The sequence below is a fragment of the Piliocolobus tephrosceles genome, unplaced genomic scaffold (genome assembly GCF_002776525.5).
Source record: "Piliocolobus tephrosceles isolate RC106 unplaced genomic scaffold, ASM277652v3 unscaffolded_22529, whole genome shotgun sequence".
NCBI lineage: Eukaryota > Metazoa > Chordata > Mammalia > Primates > Cercopithecidae > Piliocolobus > Piliocolobus tephrosceles.
Genome location: NW_022304898.1, coordinates 1 through 7446, shown reverse-complemented (window position 1 = coordinate 7446; position 7446 = coordinate 1). Strand labels below are relative to the sequence as shown.

General features: G+C 47.9%; 1 non-coding gene across 1 annotated transcript; it reads right to left on the bottom strand.

The window, feature by feature from the left end:
• Positions 1–6119: 6119 nt before the first annotated feature.
• Positions 6120–6226, bottom strand: LOC111533198. The gene has a single exon (XR_002728787.1). It is a non-coding gene; the product is annotated as a U6 spliceosomal RNA (small nuclear RNA).
• Between the last annotated feature and the right edge of the window lie 1220 nt (positions 6227–7446).

Genomic DNA, 7446 nt, shown 5'->3' with positions numbered 1-7446 from the left:
AGATTTTCTAGTTGATTTGCGTAGAGGTGTTTATAGTATTCTCTGATGGTAGTTTGTATTTCTGTGGGGTCGGTGGTGATATCCCCTTTATCATTTTTTATTGTGTCTATTTGATTCTTCTCTCTTTTCTTCTTTATTAGTCTTGCTAGCGGTCTGTCAATTTTGTTGATCTTTTCAAAAAACCAACTCCTGGATTCAGTGATTTTTTGGAGGGTTTTTTGTGTCTCTATCTCCTTCAGTTCTGCTCTGATCTTAGTTATTTCTTGCCTTCTGCTAGCTTTTGAATGTGTTTGCTCTTGCCTCTCTAGTTCTTTTAATTGTGATGTTAGAGTGTCAATTTTAGATCTTTCCTGCTTTCTCTTGTGGGCATTTAGTGCTATAAATTTCCCTCTACACACTGCTTTAAATGTGTCCCAGAGATTCTGGTATGTTGTGTCTTTGTTCTCATTGGTTTCAAAGAACATCTTTATTTCTGCCTTCGTTATGTACCCAGTAGTCATTCAGGAGCAGGTTGTTCAGTTTCCATGTAGTTGAGCGGTTTTGATTGAGTTTCTTAGTCCTGAGTTCTAGTTTGATTGCACTGTGGTCTGAGAGACAGTTTGTTATAATTTCTGTTCCTTTTCATTTGCTGAGGAGTGCTTTACTTCCAATTATGTGGTCAATTTTGGAATAAGTGTGATGTGGTGCTGAGAAGAATGTATATTCTGTTGATTTGGGGTGGAGAGTTCTATAGATGTCTATTAGGTCCGCTTGGTGCAGAGATGAGTTCAATTCCTGGATATCCTTGTTAACTTTCTGTCTCGTTGATCTGTCTAATGTTGACAGTGGGGTGTTGAAATCTCCCATTATTATTGTATGGGAGTCTAAGTCTCTTTGTAAGTCTCTAAGGACTTGCTTTATGAATCTAGGTGCTCCTGTATTGGGTGCATATATATTTAGGATAGTTAACTCTTCCTGTTGAATTGATCCCTTTACCATTATGTAATGGCCTTCTTTGTCTCTTTTGATCTTTGATGGTTTAAAGTCTGTTTTATCAGAGACTATTGCAACCCCTGCTTTTTTTGTTCTCCATTTGCTTGGTAGATCTTCCTCCATCCCTTTATTTGATGGAGGGTAGATCATCCTTCCATCCCTATGTATGTCTCTGCATGTGAGATGGGTCACATGCAGAGGAGCATGTGTGTGCAGATGGGTCACATGCAGAGGAGCATGTGTGTGCAGAGGAGCATGTGTGTGTCCACAGGAGCACAGTAGACAGGAAGGAGGTCACCCAGATGGCTCCTCCTGCTTGGCCCCCACTTCCCAGACAATTCCAGGCAGGGAGAGCCACTGAGCCAACTCCATGGACTGTCCACATTGGGTCTGGACCCAGCCACCCTCCTGTGCCTGGCAGGTAGCCTCTGGGCCATCACAGGACCCATTGTGTGGTGATCAGTGGCCCACCGCCTGCCCTCCTGGCAGGTGCAGTTCACAGGTGCTACCCCAGGGCTGGCACAGTGTCCATCCCAGCCTGGCCCAGGAGAGTGGGCATGAATGATCCTTGTCTGTGCCCCTTCGGGCCATGTGGGTTTGGACACTCACTGCAGAAGTCCCTCCGGGCCCCTTGTCAAATGAGTTATGCGTGACTTGCTTAGTCCTCAAGCCCAGGGTTGGGGAGGAGTGCAGAGTCTGCACCCTAAATCCCCTAGGGTCTGAAGGCAGTCTCCCAGGAGACTTCTGTCCTCTCCAGTAACATAAGCCTCCCACATGGCCTCAGCTCTCTCAGGTGACATTCTTCCATAGTGACTCTGGCTCTTGCAGGAGGTAGGCTACCACAGGGACATGAGCTGCCTAACTGCCATCCTCTTCCTGTATCTGCCGGATGAAGACAACCTTCTGGGCACTGGATCAGCTGCTGGCCGAGGAGAGGCACTCCCTGCAGGGTAGGTGGTCAGCTGCCCCCAGGGCCTCACACAGTCAGGCCATGGGACAGCCACCCTGCTTGGGCGATCCTGACTTCCAGGCAAGTCACCTTCCTTGCATCCCAGCTTGTTAGGAGACTTCAGAACATCCCTGCTGAGGGTCCATAGGAGCCCAGAATTGAACAGGGACCCTTTCACATCAAAGCAGACACCTTTCATCCCCAAGAACAGAGGGCACTGTGGCCTCCCCCGGCCACCCCGTGTGTCCCAGAGCCACAGCCCTCCAGAAGTACAGGTGACTGTCACTTCCCCAAAAGTCCTCCTACCTTCCAGCTGGCCACACACCCAGCTGACCTCCAAGCCCACATATGGGCCAATGAAGTTGAGATGGCAGTGGCTGCCCATCCCATGTCCCCAGCCCCACCCTATGTCCAGGAGATGGCTATGTAGACCCTGGCACTCATCACGCTCCCTCCACTGGCCACTGCCTGCCTCAGCCCTGCCTCACAGCCTCAAAGGCAGGCCTGCCCTACTGGCACCTCTACCCAGGATGCTGCCATGCAGTGCCTCCAGCTAGGGCCCACCTCCCTAGAGCTGAGGCCACATGGTAGGGTCGCCTGATGGTAGGGAGGAAGGCCTCAGGGTCCGGGGTCCCTTGCCACTGCCCAGTTCTTCCAGCTGTTGGCTCTACATCTTGGGAGTGGGCTCTGATGCATGATGGGTTGGGGGCTTCTCAGTATTCTATAGCCCCAATACTGCCCAGCTCCGGAGGCTCCTATCCCACCAGGAGCAGGTATTACACAAATCCTTCCCAAAGATTATGCAGCACCTGCTGAGTGGATGACACCCTCATCTCTTTCCCAGAGGCCCTGGGTCCCATGAGGCAGAGAAACAGGGGAAGATGGAGCTCCTCAAGGGGCTGGCAAGGGCTGACAAGAGGCTGAGTCCCAGCCAGGGCCTCAGCCAAGATGCGGATTCTCCATGAGTTTGGAGTTGAGTTTTCTTTTCCTGCCCTGGAGGAGGAGGTAGAGGTACTGGGATGGGGGCTGAGCTCCAGCTGAGCAGGGCTAGGGAAGTGTGTCCACCAGGAGTCTGTGAATGGGGGAGTTGTTAGGGAAGCACTGGCCACTGCTCAGTGTTCTGCCCTAGGGCAGCTCAGGGGGCCCTGAACACCTATGCTCCTCCTTTCAGGACCAGAAAGGGCCATGCATTGAGGTTTGCTGAGATGGCTCCTCTGGTTTCGTTGATAGGGTAAGGAGGCACAGGGAGACTCCAGTCCAGGGACCCTCCTGTCCTACAGTGCCCAGCTCCCCCAGCTGAGGACCTGGCTTACCCCCAGCCCACAGGGAGCACAGGGAGGTTTCCACATGGCACAGAAGCCAGGTCCTCCCCAAGAAGGGGCATCCCATGGCAGAGGCCAGGAGTCAGGCCTACTGTTGTTTTCACAATGTTCATTTTATAAGGTGATATGGTTTGGCTGTGTCAGCACCCAAATCTCATCTTGAACTGTAATTTCCATAATCCTCATGTGTCATGGGAGGGACCCAGTGAGAAGTAACTGAATCATGGGGCAGTTTCCCCCATGCTGTTCTCGTGATAGTGAGTTCTCATGAGATCTGTTGGTTTTATAAGCATCTGGCATTTCCCCTGCTTGAGGTGATGACTGCCCCATTTACCCTGAGGTGATTATTACACATTGCATGCTTGTGTCAAAATATCTCACATACCCCATAAATATATACACCTACTATGTACCCATAGAAATTAACAATAAAAATAAAATTTAGAATTAAAAGTGTGAGTTTTTAAAGGTGAGGTTTGCTCCCCAGCGCTGGTCCCTGCCAGGTGTGACCTTCATGTCTTCTTTCCACAAGGTCTGGGCCCCCATCTGCAGAGGCCGACAGTTCCCAGAGTGACTTTCCTCAGAAAATAGGATCTTAGGGGAGACAGTCAGAGGAGGGGGCCTTGTGCTCCCCACTGCACAGCCCCTCGTGGGGATTGGAAAGTGAGGGTCTCTGCCCACAAGTTGGCAGTCACCCTAAGCTGTGGTGTTGGAGGAAGCCTAGGGAATGTAGGTCAGTCCTGGAACACAGCAGTTCCTGATCCTGACTTGGAGAAAGTGTCAAAATCCCGACATTCCTGACTCCTCCTTTGTGGGAGCCCCCACCCTGCAGCTCTCACAGAGTTGTTGGGAGGGTCACCTGTGGTGATGGGTTTGGGAGTGCTTTGTGAATGACACAGTGGGCCTTCTTATTTCTGTCACTGGCCTTTCAAACTTCAACACTAATTGCCTGGGGATCTCCAGGCCTCAAGGTCTAATCCTGGAAGGGTATGAGGTATCTGTAGTGGAACATTCTACACCTCCTGGGAAGTCCCTCACTTCCACCTTCACCCAACATAGCCCCTGCTCCTGTTCCCTCAGCTTGGAGAGCTTGCCCAGGAGCACAGGGTGGTGCTGGATTGACCTCTTGAAACAGTCAGCTCTCCCTCTTCCTAGCTTGCCACATAGAATTCTGGGGCTCCATGCAGCATTTGTTGGAAATGAGAGGGAGAACTTCTAGGGCAGGGATCTGCCCCAGATGGGGACAGAGGAGTATCCTGGAGTCTGGGTGTCAGGAGTGTGAGCCCTGCCCAGTTGGCCAGCCCCTGTCCCATACTGCTCAGTGCATGATGTTTCCTGCACAAGCTTCCTTTAGAGGGAAGCTTCCAGAGTGACTGCAGTGAGGTCCATGCTGTTGCAGGTGACAAAGCAGCCCTGGAGGCCCTCTGCTCTTACACTGGCAGGAGGTGGCCAAAGAGAAGCAGGCAGAGGAAGCTTCTCCAAGCAGGCTTGGAAAGAAATTTCTGCATATCATTCATGTCACTCTTGCCACTAGAAGGACAATATCTACAGTGGAGTGGAAGAAAACGACTATGCTGTGGGAGAGAATGGATCCATCCAGAAGAGCAAGGCAGGAGGGGGAAATGTGCCCATTGCCAGGATTTTGTGTCTTTTGAAGACATTTTCCAGAATTCTACTTTCGAAGGATGCCCCTTTTGAGTTACTGAGGAAGCAGTGGGACATTTTCAAAGACTTTTATATTAAAAAAAACAAAACAAAACAAAATGCAATACCCTGCTGTGGGTCTGTGTGCAGGGACGACGGAAAGCACAGCTGCCACTGTTCTGTGTCACAGATGCTACAGGAAGTGCCTTAACACACACAGATGTGCTTCATGCAACCTGGTGAGGAACATCTCTAAAACATTTTACAGTTGAAAGAATTCAGTGTCAAGGAGGTCGAATGTGTTATCCAAGATCACACATATGTCCTGACAGAATCAGAGTTCAGTGCAGAATTATGTATCATGAATTATATGGGTATATTTTCAACAAGAGTAAAACTCTGTCTTAAAAAAAAATACTTCTACCTTCCAGTCAGGTGCAGTGACTCATGCCTGTAATCCCAGCACTTTGGGAGGCCAAGGCAGGTGGATCACTTAAGGTCAGGAATTCGAGACGAGCCCAGCCAACATTGTGAAATCTCTTCTCTACTAAAAATACAAAAATTAGCTGGGCATGGCGGTGCATGCCTCTGCTCTCAGCTACTTGGGAGGCTGAGGTAGGAGAATCGCTTGAACCTGGGAGGTGGAGGTTGCAGTGAGCTGAGATCACACCACTGCACTCTAGCCTGGGCAACACAGTGATCTCAAAACAAAAACAAAAACAAAAAACAAAAGAAAAAAACTCCTACCTTCCAATCCCCAAATCCACCCCCAACTCAACAAAACAAACTCCCCCACATCCCAAGCCACCATAATAACATGTGTCTGCTGATGCTCTTTAAACTTATACTGGGGTCATCTTTTGTTGCTGTTCAAAATATATTTTCCCCTCAGTTGATTCAGATGTTCTGATTCTCCTCAAGGGATTTGTTCCTTTTTGATCTTCAGTGCCACTGTGCCTCTGGAGAATTTAAATGAGTCTACTGAGATTCCCATTTTCTGGCTTTTTCAAGCCCCTCATTGCTTATTCCTTGCTATCTAGAAGGCATTTTGTTTTACAGAAGGTGTTCAAAGACTCAGGAACTTAAAGGTCAAAATGTACATTTGGAACAGAATTAGAAACAAAGATTTACTAGAGACATACACTGCCTCCATAGCTCAGGAGACCCAATATTGATTGTTAAGTTGTGAATTCTCCCGAAACTAATCTCTAGATTTAACATAATCCTTTTCTTTTTAACTGGAACCCTTCATGAATTTGTATGTCATCCTTGCACAGTGACCACACTAATCTTCTCTATATCATTTGAATTTTAGTATATGTGCTGCCAAAGCAAGCACTAGCACAATCCTAATAAAAACCTAAGCAGATTTTTTTTTTAGAAATGGACAAGTTGATTCTAAAGTTTACATGGAAAAAGCAAAGGACAAATAATAACCAAATAAGAAGAAACAAACTTGAAGGACTCAGAATATCCGATTTCTAAACAGCTACAGTAATGAAAACACTGTAATACTGGTGAAAGCATAGGTGTACTGATCAAGAAAAAAGAACAGTCTAGAAATACACCCACACATGTGGTCAATTGCTATTTGATAAAAAGCCAGAGTTATCCAACGGAGAAAGGACAGTCTTTTCAACAAGGGAGTTCCTGAAGAATTGGACATCCATATGCAAATAATAATAATAATCAACCTCTGTCCAGGAGTGGTAGCTCATACCTGTAATCTCAGCACTTTGGGGGGCTGGGCAGGTGGATCAACCGAGGTCAGGAGTTTAAGACCAGCCTGGCCAACATGGTGAAATCCCATCCCTACTAAAAATACAAAAACAACAACAACAACAACAACAACAAAAACAATTAGCCAGGTGTGGCACACGCCTGTACTCCCAGCTATTCAGGAGGTTGAGGCAGGAGAATCGCTTCAACCCAGGAGGCAGAGGTTGCAGTGAGCTGAGACCACACCACTGCACTCCAGCCTGGGTGACACAGCAAGACTCCATCTCAAATAATAATAATAAAAACTTCAATCCATAACTTGTACCACATACAAAAATTTACATGAAATGCATCATAGATTTAAATGTTAAATCTCAAAGTAGGGGTGGGCATGGTGGCTCATGCCTGTAATCCCAGCACTCTGGGAGGCTGTAGTGGAAGGATCACTTAAGCCCAGGAGTTTGAGACCAGCCTGGGCAACGTAGTGAAATCCCATCGCTACTAAAAATACAAAACTTGGGGCTGAGTGCGGCGGCTCACACCTATAATCCCAGAACTTTGGAAGGCCGAGGCAGGTGAGGTTCACCTGAGGTTAGGAGTTCGAGACTAACCTAGCCAAGATGGTGAAACCCCGTCTTGACTAAAAATACAAAAATTAGCCAGGCATGGCAGCAAGCATCTGTAATCCCAGATACTCGGGAGGCTGAGCCAGGAGAATCACTTGAACCCGGAGGTAGAGGTTGCAGTGAGCCAAGATCTCGCCATTGCACTCCAGCCTGGGCAACAAGAGTGAAACTCCTTCTTAAAAAATAAAAATAAAAATACAAAAATTAGCCAGGT